A 19705-nucleotide genomic window follows, 5' to 3' on the forward strand; every position below is an offset into this window, starting at 1 on the left:
AATTATGCATTGTGAACTTGGGAATAAGTAAAACAGAAACAAAAAGTTGATTTTTTAATAGTATCATCTTTGTGCAAATTTTTTGTTTTGACCCTGTTCTTCTGCTCCCTAACATGGTCATTTTGATTGTTCTTTCAAAGTTAAATGAAAAGCAAACTACAGAGTAAGTTCAAGTAAAACTGGTAATAATTTCTGGTTTGGCTTGTAGGTGGAGCTGAATACAATGCCTGCATTTGTGGCTAACTACAAGCAATACATTATGAAGATGATGGTATTCAGACACACACCCAAACAATTTGATTCAGACAAATTGGATACAAGACTTTGACCAGCATAAGAAGAACAGGTGAGAACCCTTGAGAGAGGAGCTGAAATAATAAGGATTCTGGTGGTCAGGAAAAATATTTTTCCTGAAACACAATAGATCTTCTATTAGAAACTCAAAATACTAATTACAATCTGCCTAAAGACTTACTATAAATGAAGTGGAGATAGAAACATGTTTATATTATGGGGAGGCTTATTTGCAGATAAGCAGGAAACCAGTCACACATCTTCACAAACATAATTTTAGCTGTTTTAATTAGCAGGTTTGCTTTGATTTAATTTAATTCAGCGATTCCTTCTATCTTTACTGACACATGTGCAAATAAAATGCTCCTACCTGACTTTTGACATCCAGTTTCCTTTTTCATTTCTGTTTTTGTTGTTGTTGATTTCGGCAGTGTTTACAGTGAAATGATGGGGTCAACACTTCCTAACAGCGTGGCCAACAGATGTAGCGTGGAGATGACAACTGTACATTTTAGCGATCTTTTGTTACCTCAGCACTGACTGATGGCTGAGGAGCTGGAAGCCAGGATGTCAAAGGCCATCAGAAGTCCTAGTAGCCTCTAGATCCCGTTTCTATTAGGGGTTGGGATGACAAAAATATGCCTTTTTGTGTAGCTGTGTGTAAAAGCGCAGGAAGCATTTTGCAAGAGAATGAGACCCTTAGAAGAAGCCCCATGTGTGCCTTTAGTAACTTCTTATAGCTTGTGCACAAACTTCGGGTTGAAAAGCAAGATTTAAGAGCTGTCAGAATTCATATGTTTAATATTTGGAGATTTGGTGGCTTTATCTAACAATGAAAGCAGTTATTGACAGAATAAGAATGTGTAATCTGGCATAAAAATATGACATTAACATGATGACAAAAAAAAAAAATCTGCGTTGACTTTGCTGAGCTTTGGGTTGGTCCGAGTGCGCAGAAGCTGTTTTTATTTCTTTATGTCAGAAAAACAACTGCTAATATACCAGGTGTTGTTCTCCCTTCTCTCTCAACCCCTCCCTTTTTCAGAGTCTCACAGCTGTATGATAGGTAATTAAAACAATCACGGAAATGTTTCGAAGCTGTTGTAGCCTTTAGTTGACTTTTTAAAATCCGTATTTGAAGAAGAATGGTAAAATTAATTTGTATCTGGCTCAGGAAAGTGCTCTTTACTTGAGCAATGGACTTTACAACATTGCCAACAAAAAGAATGAAATTAATATTACACTTGCCTTTATCTAGGGTTATTCTGTTAACTGTTTTATACTGGAAATTAATTTCAATATCATACAGACAAGTCGTGAATGCAGCAGTTCTAGCATACAGTCAGATAGCTTCCTCTTCATAAAAATGGTAAAAATAATAATTCAAAAGAAGTAAACTTGCCAGGACAATTAAATGATTCTGCCTCTAGATAAAGGAAAGAGGAAGTTCATAAGAATGGACTGTAAAATACATAAGATTAAAAAGCATCATTAAAAAAAAATATTATGTGGCTGTTTTGAAAGAACAGTAATTTTACAGGTTCATCTTTCTACTGAGAAAAATTACCAGGGACTATGAGATACAGATAATTCTGGATAGGTGTATTTTTGATGCTGAAGCTCTCAGTTTTTTTTTCTTTCTCTCTCTTCTGTTTGTTGGCATATTTTTTTTTCATTTTTTTTGTGTTTCAGTTCTCTGCTTCAGCAGTTGGCTTTATAAAACTTGCAATTCATCCATTATTTTTGGTCTGTTGGATAGGATTTTATTCTTAAAATAAACTTCCTTGTTATATATTCTTTTTGATCCTTAAGAAAAAACAACCCTTCATCTTTACAAATGAACGTGTTACGTCAGTGTAAAGTGGATCATGGAAACTAAATAGCACAAGTGAACAACAAGCCCAAAAGCCCAATGAGCAATGTATATAAAATGTAAGAACAAGAGCAAGAAAAACTGTATAACCTAAGAATTAAACAGGAAAATATTCTTGAAAACATGTTTTATTCTCTCAAACCTTGTGAGGTTCCAGATATTCACACATTTATTGATAAAAATGGCTGCATTTACAGGAAAAATTGTGCCTCAGAAATAACAAAAATATCACACATGATGCAAGGAGAGTTTTAAGCTTCCCCTGTCTAAGTACTGAGTTTGTAGGTCCAGGCAGAAGCATCCCTCCGAGGTCAGGTGCAGGCTCACTTTCCTTTTCTTGTTCTCAGAAGTATATCTGCCTTACCACACTTCTCCTGGACTGCCTCACAGAATTCCTCTTCTTCTTTTTGCCCTCCCCCCTTCCACTTTGCTTTGTCCCTCTTTGGAAATTTAAACTTACCCGGCATGAGCATGAGCAGCGACAACTGCCGCATACAGAAAATACAAGTTTGGGAGTTTTCGGTATGAATAGAATTGGTTCTGCCATAGAAATTACTAATTTAAAGAGAAACATGTAGGATGATAGATTTTGCATATTCCTCAGTGGTTTGTGGGGAATCCTTGCCTGGTGCATATATAAATATGCACACAGAACAAGTGCTTTTATATATCTAAAAATCTGGAAGATACCAGCCAGCAGTGGAAACCAAAAATGTTAGTACTGGCAAATCTCCATACTTACACTACCCATTAATTAAAAAAAACACAACACACACCAAAATAAAAACAACCTACAGCTGTTTGTACAAATATTTCCTATTCATTAAAGATGGTATAATCTCTTCTTCTTCTTTACTCCTTTGTGAATGCTTCTAACCACACACAGGTACTGCAAAGAAATTTACAAATGAGAATAAAAATAAGACTCAAACACTAATCTGCATCTTTGCTTCAGCACAACTCAATTTGACAGTATATTTTTGCCAGGTGGAACAAAGAGCAATAAATTAGTTTTAAACATTTATGATCTTGCATTATAAAGACTGCAACAGACTGTGTTCAAAATCAATTGTCAGAGTGATGGGGGATTAATAACTCTGGTACTGTAACCTTTTACATATCTGCAGACCGGGTAAGGGCACATTTCAAGATCAGCTGCCATATTTCATTATTGCAACTTATATTTGAAAGACCTTTTTGATGCTTAAAAAAAGAAACAGATTAGTTTTTAGTAGAGCTGGATGAATAACTCATAATTAATAATTCATTCAGTGAATTTTGCCTTTTATTCTGTGGGAAGAATAAAAAAAAAACAGTTGTCAAAATTTTTCATGAGTTCTATTGACTAGCTGGTTTTCTAATCAAAACTGGAAATCAGAATTCAAGGTGTGTTACTTGTTTGTGATTGGTAAGTCATGTGGTATTGGTTTAATTCCCCAGTTAATTGAGGACAAATACTAGAATAATTTCATGATTAAATGTTTGAGGATAGTGTACTTAAAAATCACTTGCCACATTCATGCAAGTTGAAAACCAGTTTTTGCAAGTATCACTGAAAGTAAAAATCCAAATGTATGAAAGTCATTGAAAGGAAATGCAAATGAAGCAGGAATATGGCCAAACTAAATTCATTACAGGACACAAATGAGTTTATGTAGACTTCTACAGTATTTTCCAGCTCTAGTTTTTCCTTGTTAGCTCAAGCATGCATTTTGAGAGAAGACCACTAAATATTGAGAATAAATATGGGAGCAAGGTATATGAGAGCTGAGGTAATAGGTTTTGTTCATTAGCAGCTTTATTGAATTTCTCTAGCTCTTCAACTATGGTATTGTATTTTACAATAGTGAAACATTTTATAACAGTGAAACCACTTGAACAGTTGTCATCTTTTGGCTTTTTCTACCTCTCAGCTGGCAAGTCTGAATCACACCAATGCAAGCTCTACTGGGCTAAGAGGCATGTATGGATTTTTTTTTCTTTTTGCATTTCTTTTCATATATGCACTTTATTTTGGTTTCTTCCTAAATAGAGGAAAAGTAGTTAAATGTTTCCCAACAAAATACACATATGCAATTTCCAGGGCTGTGCATACCATCTAACTGTCATTTCCTTTGATTAACCTTCACCTGACCTCACTCCCTAAGGCAGTTTCAAATCCTTTTGTTCCTCCATTTAAGTATTGCACTCTATCAGGTGAGTACATCTTTCATTAAGGAGCTGGCCATTTTACTAGAACTCAGCAGAGATATTGTGCTGGAAAACTATGTGTAGAATCTGTCGCAGATTAGACAACCTGGTCTGATGCGCAGAGCTGGTGCCACTGGCTCGATGCATCCTTTCCAAATGACAAGGAAGTAGAGTTTGTGCAAATGTAGTTGAAGATAGCTGAATTTTAAGAATCTAGTTCAATGAATATTGAATTTTAAGATCAGAAGAGGATCATGACTGAGACAAACTGGACTCTTCTGTTGCAACTCCTTCATGTTTTCAGGAAGTGCCAGTTTGTGGAGATAAAATTACTAACAGGAGAGGGTCAGATTTAACGAAGCGCCTCCTTTATAACAGTAGAGTTTGGCAGCTGCCTAGATAGTCTGTTTTAGCATTTTGAAACCCACCAGGTTGGTGTTTAATCTCATTTTTTCCTTTCCAGACAGCAAGAAAATGAAAATTTAAAAGTCCAGAAGAAACAGAATATTTCAAAGCAATTTGTGCCTCTAAGTTTCAGTCAATCCAACATGAACTTTTTGTGTGGCTGTTTGCAAGAAATGTTGATGCTTTGTGTCACAGTTTGGTACAATTCTTATTTTTTTTAAATCCTGGAAATTTGCCTAGGGTGAATAATGTGAAGCAGGTAGGACTCCAGTCTGATCACACATTTGGCTGACACCAATGAAGAGCAAAGCCTACACCGATTCCTTCTTTTATATTGGAGAATGCCTTTTGAAATGATAGTAAAAGCCATGTTTGATGAAGTATCTCTGCATCTCAAAGTAAGCTGTCCAGGGGATCCTGGTTGTTCCTCGCAGCTAAAGTTGTGCATTCTGCTTCTAGGCTTAATTTGATTGTTGAATTTCTTATCTTTTCCTGATAGATTAAAGGTGTGCTATCAGAATATTTCAGCATTGTATCAATTCCTATGGATGATGATCAACTCATCCCTTACCTTAGTCTCTGAAGAACTGAATAGGTCAGACTTCCTTGTTATTTCATAATCAGCATGTTTCATAGATGTTATATTATTTCTGTAGATGTTTTTTGCCTTTTCCAGTTTGTCCTTTTTTAACATACAGTTTGAAGTTTGGAGAGCACGGTCTAATTATGCAAACATTTCATGATTTCTACTCAAATCTTGAAGGATCCAATCCTTCTGCAAAGGATTTATAATCTATTTTTCAGCTTTTATTCATGCTGGCATTTTTTCCCATTCCAGTGGGCAAGTTGCTTACATTTTGTACCTCACGTGGAAGCTGACACCGTTACAGCTGCAGAGTGGTGTTTGTAAGAGCTGCCAGCACGCCGGCATCGGTGAGTCTGTACCAGCCAGCAGCATCGAGATCCCTGCCTGGTGCAAACTGGTGTGGTCCGATCACTTTATGACATTTTAACTAATACCTAGAAAAAGTCATTACATAAAGCCACAGGGATTCTAAAATCTCAGTTTTGGAGTAATGTGACCTGGTTCTGTCCCTTTCAAGGTTTTGCAAATGATTCTCCAGAGCAAATATTTTCTATGAAATCCTCTCCAAAAACAATCTGCTCTCTGTGAATGTGCTTTAGTGACAGAGAGGTACTCACCTGATGTACTGAAGAATTTAAATGGAAGAACAAAAAGAAACTGAAATTGCCTTAGGGATTGAGGTCAGGTGAAGGTTAATCAAAGGAAATGACAGTAAAATGGCATTCATGGCTCTTGGTACATTTTTAATCATTCCTCTCTTTCTCCCTCCCTCTCATGAAAGACACACAGGATGGACAACTTTTTACTGTTGTATTTAGCTAGGGGAGATTTTTATTTTTGTCTTGATTATTTTAAAATGCACTTTCTTTTGAATTTCTCCTGTGGATTTAGCTCCTGAAAACTTGTATCACAGTGTCTTAAAATTGTGTGTGGGAAATAGAGAATGTGTGTGGGGGAAGGAGAATGTTCAGAAAAGCGAGTAATTTCCCCCAGAATCTCTTTCATTTTATCGTCTCTTTCTAATGTAATGTATTTTGAGGGATTTCTAGAAGTCATGAGTGTAGGGAGTAAATACTTAGTAAAGCCAAATATTCAGTCTTACAAAAGTGTCAGGCTAAATGAAGTCCATAAAAGCAACTATTGGAAACAAGAATACTTTCTTTCAGACTGCTAATCTACAAGTAATTACTCTGTTTATGAGTGTAGATGTTTTGTATATTTTTTAAAAAGTTATTAGAATAACCTTCATAATTACAATAAAACTTTGAAATCATGCCTCAGTTTGTGGGCTGTCTGTTATATTCTGATTTTGTGTATGTGAAAAGGCCCCATTTAGAAACCCTTGTTTTCAGAGTTTGGAGTTGTCATTTTGTGCTAGTCACCTTAGATAACTTTGGCATAAATGCAACAGGAACAGGAGCAACTTTATGTAACTTATAACTGCCTGAGGCAGCCTTTAAAAAATGTGAGCAATGCATTTTTTCCAAGTATGTTTATATAGCTCCCTTCCCCCTGTAATGTAGAGAGTCCTAAAGGGTATATATTAAACCCAAACAGCTCTCAACTGTGGTAACTTGGCTGAAGCAAATGTATTCTCCCAGCTCTTCAGATCTTATGCTACGAAGCATCACGCGTTGGGTACCTTCAGTGATGTGGCTGGGAGCCAAGGTCATGCGAGACCTCACCATGTTAAACCTCCTGAGGGGAATGGGGGACTTAAAGTAAACATATTGCTGGAAACCCATCACCACTGCAAGTTGCAGTAAAAAAAGTGATGTTTTATACGTATGCTTTCTCCACATCTCGGGGAAAAAAAATCTGGAACTCATTTCTTTGTGTGTCATTGTGCTGTTTACTGCCGTGATTGCTACTGGTAATGTGGCACTTTTCTGCCTGATCCCACATGCTGCCACATGGGTGCCATATGGGATTTTTGCCATGGAGCTGATGAAGGAGGGAAAGCCCTGCTCCACAATGCAAACAATGCTGAGAAAAGAGCATCAGACAACTATTTAAAAATACAGAATTGGTCAAAAATGGGAAAAATGTATCTGAATTGTAGTTGAATTCAATTTACCTCTTAATTTAGAACTGCAAAACCCAAGTCCCAACAGATATGCAAGGGAAGAAAAAGAAACAGCTGTAAAAGCTGAGCTGTGCCCTAGCTCTGATGGCACCACCATCAACAAGCAATTGCTTTTGCAGACACAGATAGATGGGTAACTTGAGCATTTCCATGTTTACAGGACTTGACTGTGATTTTATGATGCTGTAACAATATCAATATTGTTTATAGACTGGATTTTTCAAAGGTACTCAGCGTCAGCTTGAGCAGCAGACTCTCTCACCTGTAACTTGCCTGTCTTGTAAAAATTCCATATTAGTAGTAGAAATATAAATAATTTTTGGTGAGTCTTTGGCAAAACAGGAATATCTGTTTAAGGAAAAGAAAAGTAAAACACGAGAGACCATTTTAAATCAAAACTGAATACCTGAGTTGAAGGCAGAATTAACTACTGACAAGTAGAAAACTAGTAGAAAATTGGACAGAGAAAATAGGATATTTTTTTTCTGAAAAGATTTTCTCAGATTTTTTTTCTGAAGTAAATACAAATGAATCATACCGAATCATATATCTACTCTTAAAGCATATAATAAAAATATTCAAACTATTATGTGCCCGCACACCCAAACTATTCAAATAGAGGAAGCAATAAATGGGTCTGAGTATTTTTATTCCAACCATTCAGACTGGCTCCCAGAATTAGTAACTTTCTTCAAAGGTTTATTTTTAAAAGTTGCTAAACTTGTTTAGTGTATCATTTTCCAAAAAAGCAGAATTTACTGGAAAAAGTACCAAGCATAACGGTCAACGGAGAACTGAGGCTGAAACGAAATCTCCCAGATGTGTTGTCTGCACATATTTGATTGCTGTGTGTTTTTCCTGCCTGGACTGGCACTTGGATAATGAGGCTGGGGGTGTGTTCAGCCCCCTACCCCCCATCCGAGCCCCCCAGGACTACAGGGACCTATCACTGCCCTTGTGCGTCTGTGTGTCTGTCTGTCCCGCAGCAGGGCTTGTGGTGAGGACAAAGCCTCTCATAGGAATGATCCTAGATTAATGTTTTGGGGTTTTGTCCATTTTTCAAAATGGCTGTGGGATTAAACATGAGCGTTTGCAGTTTCCCCTGTGGGCAGAAAGTGGTGCTTTATGTTCAACCTTTGCTGAAACTGCGGTAAAGGCAGTGAAGTGGCCGAAGATCAGAGGGGAAGCTCTGCTTGGTTTGGTGTCTTGTACTTTTGCAGGCTGGTTTTGGCATCCTGTACCAGATTAACAGCACACCTGCCCTGAGAGGGGAATTTCAGAGTGAGGAAGCTCATTCGAGCATCAAAGCAATATGATAAAGAATGATGGATTAACAGCAAAATCAGATGCTTTTGCATTTCCTTTCACTTTCTGTTTTTGGAACTGGAAAGAAATGTTCTGTGAAACTGTTCTCAAGTGATGTGATGGTGGCTCCTGTTGGAATATATCGGTTGTCTCAGCTCAGTCCCCCAAGACTTCTGATGAAAATAACTAATTTCGTACCTTATCAATAGCTTCAGCAAGCCCACATGCTGACCGGTATTTGCTGTGTATGAGGGATCATTGTAGGTCAGTGATGTACCGAGCACAGTGTCTCGCGTACTGCTGTGTCAGTGTCCTGCTGATAAAAGGTGCTTTGTGTCTGGTGCTCTTGGGTTTCCACCTTCATTTTATACTGCTCCACCAAGATGCAGTGATGCTGAGGAGGAAATTCTTGCTACCTAATTTTAAACATCCAGTGCAGGTTGTTTCTGGCTGTAGCAGAGCACAGCCTCTGCTTGCTGTGAGTCCAGAGGCAATCCTTCCATCGCAGTCAGCTTATTGCTCACCTGGGGGCATGCAGGGCGCAGGCCGGAGCATGGCCTGTGGCAGCCGGAGCAGGCCTGTGGCGTCTCTGCCACGGCTGCTCCCTGCCAGGGCTCTCAGCGGGGTCTGGGTTCCTCATACGTGCAGAATCAGTCTCTTCATTCCTTGTAAGGGCTTCTCTGATAAAACCTTGGCATAATCAACGCTCGCAGAAAGGTTTTGAAAAAGAAACCAAAGTCTGCGAAAATATTTTGCAGTGGGTGGAACTGGGCGGAGGCTCACATGGTCTGAGAGGGTGTCAGTGCTTTCTGCAACAAAAGGTTTCACCATGTGCCAAGTCAGTTGGGAACAAGCTGTGCGTTAGCCTTGTGCCCGCTGGGGCATTTCTGGTCAGGTGGAGCCTTCTGCAGCCATTTTGCACTGTAGGTCCTTGCAGAACCAGAAGCAGAAGGTGGCCAATTCTTTTGTTGTATTAAGTGTTGTAAACACCCTTTCTGGATTTTTCTCTTCCATCACATGAAATTAATTTAATGCTTAATATGTGTCTAAATGGGGGCTAACTTCTTTTAGGAGATTTTAGTCTGAAAATGAATTTAGAGCAGTTACTCGCTTGCATTCTCTGTTGCAGAAGGATGGGCGCTGTCTGAAAGAGGAGCAGTGATGTTTCTTCAGGGGGGTTGTTCAGCAGTATGAACCACAGCAAGAGTTGGCTCAAGGAGATACCTTTACATTTAGAGATGTTGACCGGATGAGAATCATCAGAAATTCAGGAGTGCAGTAGCTGCCTGGGCAGCCTTGAGAGGCTTTGGACAATTTGCTGTGGCCACCTGTGGTTATTAGTTTAGAAAACATGTCACTATTTTACCTTGGCATCTGTTCAAAGTACTAATTCTGTGGATCAGTGTCTTTCAGATGAAGAAAGTAAAATCCTTTTTTGCCCCTGGTGTCTGAGTAAATTGATATCAAATACGCTAATGAAAAGACAACTGTTGTCAGCAGAGGCAAGCAGCAAGAAAATCTGGGACAGTAGGTAACTTCATAATGTATTCTTCATCCTTAGGGATTTCCAGTGCACTGAGGATTAATTTTTTATTACATCCACATGTGGGGCTTTTCTTAAATACACTTCCACTAACAACTTAATACTTTTTTCAATTAAACTATCATAAAATGCTACAACGTTTTGTCTTTCTGTCACTTAGAAGACACTTCCAATGTTGTGAGCATTGTTACTGCCTCGTACTTTTTGTTAAATGAAGCATCTTTTTGCTGTCCAACTGAAGCTGCGTATTTGATCAGAGAGGATACTCTGCACCATGTTGTGGATACAAGCAAAAAAAAAAAACAACAAAAAAACAACACCACAGAACACAACAACAACAAAAAATCCTTCTGGAACTGCACTTCTGCAGTGATTTGTTTGTGAATTCTCATTTCCGTGATAGCTGACTTAGTCTTCTGCAAGTACACTTTATATTATAGAGACTTTGCCAGAAATGCATCTTTTCCTTATTTTAGTTCCTTTGGTTCAGATTAATTTCACATGCAGTAACTCTATGAGCACATTCAAGAAAAAAAAAAGGATCATTTTCACCTGCTAGAGTGTTCACATGCTTGACTACAACAGGAGATTGAACAAGAACAAGACAGAGCAAGCAACAATTGTATACCACACATAAAGATGAATTGTGCAGACTATAACAGGTTAAAGCCCATGTTTTTTAAGTAAGTTGGATTTGGATTTAGGTAACAATGGGTTACAGCCTATTGTAGGAAAGTGGTCAGTAGCTCAGATAGTTTGTAGCTCTCCATTCAGAAATGTAGTAGGTTGAAGAAGAAAAAATAGATAGCATAAGGATGCCTGAGAATTGCCTCTGCACTGATGAGAGCCTGAAGTGTTTGTGAGGCTATCGTCACCTTCAGTAAGATGGATCAGTGTTGCCAGTCACACAATATCACTTCTGGTAGAACAAGGCTTTAGAGGGCTTCTTAGCCTGGGGAATTACTGAACCATTTTGATTTTGTTGGCACCAACAAGGAAGAGACGCATTGATTTTACAAGACAGCTCACAAAGATCCTCACGGAGTTCTTTGATTTTGGAAATATCAAACTAACTGCCCATCTTGAAAAATAATAATTGATTTAAAAAATGATTTTATAGCAAAATATTTTAAAGTCACAAACAAGATGAATTGAGAATTAGAGACGATGTCTGTAGAAGGGGCTTAGGCAGATAGTGAGTTGCACATACTCCTTGTGAAGGCACAGGGCAGGCTGAAATCAGCATCTGAATTCCCCAGTCAGACTAAGGACGGGTCAATTGAACTGCTGGTATCCACTGGCAAATAAGGCTGCCCAGCTGCTTTTCCACACATTTTCTCTCTGTCTTCTTCATTGAGAGAAACAGGTAAAATCCTTTCTGAGGCAATGTTTATATGAAACAGAATCATCATGTGTCAGTGTTCAGAACATAAACTAATCTGAGTTAATCTTCTCTGTTTTCTTCTGCACCTCCATTTTATAAAATAGAATTGGAAGAAAATTATGGTCACAAAACCTGATTTTTTTTCCTCAATTCTGGTCTTCATACAGAACTACCTGACAATTAATATTTGTGTATACCTTTTGAAATATCTGACCTTTGGGGAGTTGACAGAGCTATAATATTAGTCTTTGTATGCTAGCCTGGCTTTTAAACTCCCTGCCTAGTGGATGTAAGTTCAGTGGATACAGATCTGAAACTTGATTTCCTCAGTATAGCTGCATTAGCATTCAGCTGTGGGTATGTAAGATAATAGTATTAAAAGCAACCTTCCATCCTGTTGTCATGGATGCAGCACAGCCCAATCCTCGTAGCAGTATACCACCAGTCTTTGTACAATCTCATTTTTATCTACAAATTTTAATTTAATTATACCAGAAATTCTTTAACTGTATATAATATATGGTTTTATTTTCTATTTCCATCATTAAAATGTAAGAATTGAGCAGCTCATGTTCTTTGTCCAGTGCTCATTTTTTTGCATTCCAAGTATCTGTCAGTATTAGTTATGAGACTGTGTGAAATAAGTAGCCATGAAAGATGCCTGCTTTTATGACAGAATGAGTGGTTTCATGAATTTTAAAGGAGCACATTTGTATTTTCTGTTCTTGAACTACACGGGCTACTCACAAATATGACAGAAGATAATTGTTTGAGGAATTATGATGCCTTTCAAGATTTTGCAGGATATTACTATTTTCATAATCTTTCATTTATCAGGTTATATGAATTGATTTATTTATGTGTGTAATTTGGAAATTAAAGTACTCCCATTCTGTCAGCATAGGTACATGTTTTCTTCATATAGCTCATACTCCTGTTAGCAAAAATAATGAATGTGCTAATTTTTTTGTCAGTTACTAAAGAAACGCGTCAGAATTGGAGGATAGTCAGGTATTATTCTGGACCACGTGAGACAATATGGAACTGTACGTACTGCTCCCTCAATGCCTTAGGATCGCGGCAGCGCGTATTTCAATATATAACACTAACAGAGTCGCCAGACAGTGCATGTACTGCAGTTTGTTAAGATTTAAATGAATGCATTGTTAGTACTGACTTCAGCAGGGATTTTGTGTGAGTGAGTAAAGGCTTCAAGCCTTTAATTGACTAAGAAAATCTTTTTAGTTGTGATTACAGGGACAGATACTCAGCTGGTGAGAACTGATGGTGCTCCATTGAGTCAATTTTCATACCCCGTCTGAAGTCAATGGAGCAGTGCTCATTTATAACCCGGTACCTGGCCCATTATTATAAAAAGACGTTTCAAGCCTGGTATTTGAGTGGCACGGTAACCTTTTATTGCAGAGCTGCTTGACTTGTTTTAAAAATTTCATCAAAATCAGTGGTAAAATCCTTGGGCTAATAAATTCAGTGTCATAAGCTATTTTCATTTTGTTAGGAGCTTGAGTGTGGAAACCTATGACTGTGTCCTGTTTACTTGAAAGCATGGTGGTGTATCTGCTGTACTTTTGTATTTAGCATGCAGTTGTCTTTTTAAAAACTAAAATGAAGCATCTCTTTACCTACCCTCCTCTGTTTCAGTCACGAAGTATTTGCATGTTTTCTCTTGGCAATATTACCACACCTTCCATCCCATGCTAACTGTATAGTAGGATTTTATGGTAAAAATTTCTGAACATCTTTATGTATTATGCATGTTCATAACATCTGAATTTTGTTGCTGAAAATCTCCTCTCAAAATTCTGTGCATGCCCATAATTAAACTGCTCTGAAGGTGCAGTCAGGAAAACCAGGCACCAGCATTATGGAGTGAAAATTAAAGAGGCAAAACATCAGAGTGTCTACTGTATGTGCCTGCTGTTAGACACTCAAGCATGGAGAACAGGATACACCTCTATGGATGGATAGCTTTCCTTATTAAAAAAACACAGTAGGATGCACAGTAGGGGAACACACTAAAACAAGGCTTTGTAGTAATTTCCTTGAAAGAAATTTCCCAAGATAGCAACTTGAAAAGCTTTTAATCTTATGACTAGCTATATAGTGAGTTTTACTGTAGGTGGTATAAAAAAGACCATTAGATTACAGCCGATCTGGTAGGGTTGGTCCAAAGCTCGTTTCCTTCAAGTCCTCCCTCACCCTCAAGAAAAGGCTTAGACTTTGCTTGTACCAAAACGAGTTTTGAATAGATTGGTGTTGATTTATAGATTGAAAATAGATTGGTGATGATTTATAGCATATTTAATAACTTTAAATACATGTCTCTCAAGTTTGAGATTAGTTAGTTTCTATTTTCAAGCTAGAAAATGGAAAACCCACCCTTACCATCTGAAATACATGACCAAACTGCTGCAACTGAAGTGATCCATGACATTAAAGTTTCTCCTACATAACTATATTTGAAACCACTGTAGGACTTTTCCTACTGTCACTTGTATGTTTGAGCTGATGTCTGGGTCTCTGATGATTTTGGGTCTCTGAACAGTGTCCTTTTGGAGGAACATAAAAAGTACTTCTCATAAACTCATGAGGAGAGGGCTCTCGTGACTGTGCAGCAGTAGCTCCATCCATGCACAGCGGTGTGCTAGCAGCATGCTCATTGGACTTTCCCCATCTGTGTTATTTATTCAACATGACTATTAAACTTCAAAGAAGAAAAATCTGGAGGAATTCCCATGCAAATATGCTGGAAGGCTGTTACATGTGTTATGGCCTCAGCATGCCGGCCCGGGTTACCTGGTACTCCTCAAACCAACAGGCCTGTGGGCTCTGTGTTGTGCTGGGTGCCTCTTAACACATCAAGGGCCCTTCTCTGAAGGCCTGCAGCTCTTTCTCAGGCTCATCCTTCTGTGTTTTGGTGTCATGACTATGAAGTGCTAACCCCAAAAGCTCGGTATGGGAGGCTGTAGGCGCAGCACAGGCGTTGGAGCCAGCGGGAGCTGAGGGGCTCAGCACCTACGTGCGTGTGAGCATCAGTGGAGAAGACCTAACATTTTGTGTGTATCTTGTGTCAGCCACTGAGAGCTGAGAACAAGGAACAAACATGTCTGATAATGTGTTTCACATTGAAATAATTAAAGAGAATTGTTGCTTGAGGGAAATGTGCCTTTAAAAATTAACCCTGACATCTCACTGACAATTTGGCTTATTATAGAGATTTTCTTTTTTTTTTAGTTTTTACTAAACTTGATATGCATTTTTCAGCCCCTTAGAAAATGTAGAGCCTTGGAAAACTTCCTTGTATGAGTAGTCTATACTTATGTGAGCAATCCCATCCATTTTTCACCGGGCTACTCGCAGGACTGATGTTTAAAGGATCAGGTCTGTAGTAAATGACACATTCTGCTATGCCCTGGAGCCTGCGCTAGTTATTATTGTTTGAATCTATCTCTTGATTGCATATATTGCAGTCTTCTATCACACAGGGTGCCAGTTTTGAATGTTGTTCTTCAAATAGCCATCAAGAAGCTTGCTTTTTTATTTCTTCTTATAGTGAAACAAGTCTGTGGAAATTGAAAGTCCTAATTTCCATAAAGCGCTAAAAGTTTAAAAACATTATTCTTGTTGGATCTGGAGTATTTGAAAACAAATAAAAGGCATATGGAAGTGCTATTATTTATTTTAAAAATTCTAGATATGTCTAACAATTATATTCATGTTTTTGTGATTCACGGGAAGTAAAAACCAGATTCAGGTATTGGTGTTTAGGAAGTTTGTGTTGATTATATCATGGCTATAACAGTTATTTAACAGTTCAAAAATTGTGCCTTTTTTTTTTTATTGGGGTGAACTCCAGTATTTTCAGTTTGCCATCTGATCAAAATTTGTTTATCCAGGTTTGGGAAGTTTTGAGTTTCTCTGTTTGTTTGATCATTTTCTAACTAATGTTAAGCTGCATTTAAATAGTATAAAAAAGCATGTGAGGTGGCAGGATTGGAGGCCTGATGTTCAGGCTGCTTTCATCTGTTTGATGTTGCTTGAACTGCCTCAAATTGTGAGCGTGTGTGTGTGTGTTTAAAAGGGCTCTCTTCCTTCGGTGTGCCTGCCAGTCAATGTGAGGAATTCAAGTACATTAATCCAGCCGCGGTGCCTTGGAATTGTTCAATTCTCCATCCTGAGGAATGGCTGAGGTGCTGTTAATACATTTTTCAGTTTCAATTCTGCAACTAACAAAATAGACATGGAAATTCTCCTCCTTGATACGGTGAAAAATTCTTTTTTTTTTTTTTTTTTGGCTTTTGAATAGTACCATAACGCCTGACTTCCCATTAGGAAAACACAGTAAAATACATAGGAGCTAGAAAATACTTTAAATTTGTATTCTGTACATTGATTGGCATGCCCCCATTTGGTATAATGCTGGTTTACACCAACTGAGAATTTGATTCCTGGAGCTGGCACTTAATTCCTTCCTTAGTCGGGGAAGAGATTCAACCCCTTATCTTCTGTCCCACTGAACTTGTAATAATTTGGTGATCTTGGGTGCAATCCTTCGGGATGCTGAGTACTCCCATGGGTGCTTAAATCAGGGTAGCAGATGGCTTGTGATACTACTTAGAACTGGGCACTTCATTAGCTAAAATTTAAAACATAAAATACTTTAAAAACACTTCTCAAAAACATTTTTCTTGGCTTAGGAAGGATTTTTACCCTTTTTATAAAAACAGCAACTAAAGAAGTATCTGTTAGTTACTGCGACATTTGCTATAAACCTAGCTGTACACAACATTTCTGTTATGTTCTTTCTGGCTATTAAAGGCTCATTAAAAAAATTAAAGTCTCCACAACTTACAATATTTTCCATTGAAATAGCGTGTTAACACATTTCTTTAATCAGTGTGTAACTGTCAAGGGAAAGAACAATTCATCTAGTATATGCATACATTAGAAAAAAATTATCAGATTTAATTTTATTTGTTTTATATTCAGGTCTTTTTTGAAGAAATTCCTGCAGGGAAATGGTTAATCTATTTTTAACTAAAGCTTACTTTTGTAATCTATCCAGTGCTTAGAGTTCTGTCATTGATCTATGATTTATGTGATTTAAACCACCTCTTGGCTGTAACATTGGTTTCTATCCAAGATGCTGAGCTGAATACTAATTACAAGATCAAATTTATGCTGTTGGGCTAAGCAGCTGAAGGAGCTTTCCATGCAGGACTCCCTTAAACCATGCCACCATTGAGCATTAGTGAAATATTTGGTGGGGGGGGAAGGGAAAAATACTGGAAAAGAGAAAAATATTGCAGGAAAACTGAAGTGTCCTCTGAAAGCTTTATTTTTAGTTCTGTCGAATGACTGTACAGAGCTATACGCAGATATTCAGTGTGTGTAAGTCTGTGAATATGCACATGGTTAGGTATTTCCAACAGAATCTGACTAATTCCCCCTAATGAGTGGGAAACCCATTGAGAAAAGCCAAATGGCATAAGTAAGCAAACAAATAAATAAGATTGAAGATATTTTATTTCAAAACATACTTTATGCCTTTATTTTGACAAGTATCATGTTGTCAGAATGATTTATGATATTTCATAGCGTATCAGTAAATGCACTGTAGTATGTTTTCTTACAGTAAGAAGGTCTCGGGTAACAATAGCTTTGCTTTACCTCTCCTTACAACGTCTTTGCTGAGAAAAAAGCCAAGAACACCAATTTTATAGAAAATACAGGTCTTAGGGTTTCCTTCTGTAAGAAGGAGTAACACTGTTCCGTTTGCCTGCATCACCTTGGCAGAGGAGGTCGCAATGGCAGCGATATTCTGGAGCATAGGCAGTCAAAACATGTTCAAACAGCTCTGAATCCAAAATGCAGTTTGAATAAAAATGAAATTTTCTATAGGAATTCTGTTGATCGTTCAGTTTTGAGACAAAATATTTTCCAGTGACTCGTTTGACTTTCATCTGTGTTGGTATAATGTTGATATGTTTCATTTTAATGATGCTGAAATGTTTTAATCTGTTCAGGCTTCCGTTTTGTATTTGTGGTGCTGTTCTCACTTTTACTGTATGCTTTGGTTTATGTTTTGTTACATTTGGATCATTTTAACAGTCACAGACTACAACAACTGCATATTATTAAAATGTAACTATTTCATAAAATGTCCTCATAACTTCAATTTTACAGGAATCTTTTAAGATTTCATTTCCCTTCTGCACAAAGGGACTTGTCAAAGTAAAGGAGTTTCTCACAGAACAGAAATTTCCAGATCTTGATGAATTTTATTTTATTTTATTTTACTTCTGAGTGGTGAATTGCTGTGCCCTCAGGGCTTTGGAGATGCAGTCTTGGCCAACAGACTAATGTATAGGATGCAGGTGATGTAGGGAGAATGATTAGGATACACTTTTGTTTTCCCTGTGACATCTGTGTTGCCCTGGGTGAGGGTTGTTTCGAGATCCCCTTTCTCCCCTCCCTGAGGCTGCAGCGGCCCCCCCTGCCGCTGAGTCAGGATTTTTTTATCTATGCTATGGTGTTTTAAAGAAATTCGCAGTCTGCCTACGTATGAAATGATTGTCTTGAACCTTGTTCAACTGGATGTGTGAGCTCGCATGCCTCCACTCTTGCAAAGGTTACAGCATTGTGCCTGGAGTCAGCAGGCCATCGTGCTTGGTCTGTAGGAGGCCCTTTAGTGTGGAATTAGTTCCCTTTTATCCTCATTCTTGCTCACTTTAAAAACAAAAACCAAAACAAATAAAAAAACAGAAACAGAAATAAAACAAACAGAAAACCTTGAAAAAGTTTCTTCCAAGGGCATTTTTAGACTAACACTCTCTTGTTGCTTATCTGTTGCTTACTGTCTCCTTCATTTCTTGTTTCTCTCAGTGTGGGGAAGCTCTTATTCCAGTTAGACTTCTTGGCTTTTAAAAATTACATTTGCTTATATTCCACTTGATGTCATACTTGCTTTTCTCTGTGCATTATTATAAATATTTTTCAATATGAATAATACGCATTGCATAAGTTTGGTCAAAGGTGAATATATGGTGTATGTCATGGAAGTGAGATGTGCTTGGAAACAGTTTTATTAAGAGGAGCCACAGTTCATGATTACTTTCCTGTATATTACTCTCCTGTGATGCAGTCCTTACCCACCCCATCTGTAGGTACACTAGGTTACATATCTGAATGCTGCCAGCAGTGGCAACGGATTGCCTTACAGTCTTACAGCTGCAAAATGGAGGCTATTAAAAAAAATCAGGATGAGCCCAGGCTCCTCGAAGAAGCTGAACGTTGTGGCTGTAATTGTGATCGGGTCATTCTGCGAGCTCACTGTAGCCGCAGTATGTGACACACATTCCCTTACTGTTTATGCAGGGAAATAATTTGCACTATCAGTGGTGGTGTTGATCTCGAGTGAGAGTAGGTAAAAGAACACAAGTGAAGATGGGTCTTCAGTTAATTGCTGTCATGGTCTGAGGGACTTCAAAGGAATTATTTTACTGAAAGCCTCATTAAATGGATTGGATATTTTAGTACACTGGGCACCATCACAGCAGTTCTTTATGGCTGGCTCCTGCGCAGTCTCCCCCGTCCCTCCAAGCATGCAGGTTCCCACCCCTGTCCCAGTCCCATGGTGTGCCCTGACAGTCGTAGCCTCCAACACTGAATCCACACAGCGAGTCTGAGTCCTTGGCTGTCTGTCATGAACATCTCCATGGCCCTGGGGTACTGCAAGTCAGTGGGTGCTCCAAATGGACGTGTTCGAACAGGAGAGCAGCCACTGGGATGCGGCAGGGACAGCTGGGGCTGCCCTGCAGGACAACCCCCACTGTGGCGTCCCCCCCATCGGTGTGTGCCTAGGGATGGGGAGACAAGCTGGGGGACAGCCTGTGTGTTCGTTTGTAGCTTGAACAGTGCAAGTCTCTGACATTTGGGAGTGCTGATGGAGAGGGAGAAGGAGGTCTGGGAGAGCAACATGGTGTTTCATGTTGTGCTTTGACCTTGCCCATAGCCAC

This window comes from Cygnus atratus, chromosome 13 (genome assembly GCF_013377495.2).
Source record: "Cygnus atratus isolate AKBS03 ecotype Queensland, Australia chromosome 13, CAtr_DNAZoo_HiC_assembly, whole genome shotgun sequence".
NCBI classification, from domain to species: Eukaryota; Metazoa; Chordata; class Aves; order Anseriformes; family Anatidae; genus Cygnus; species Cygnus atratus.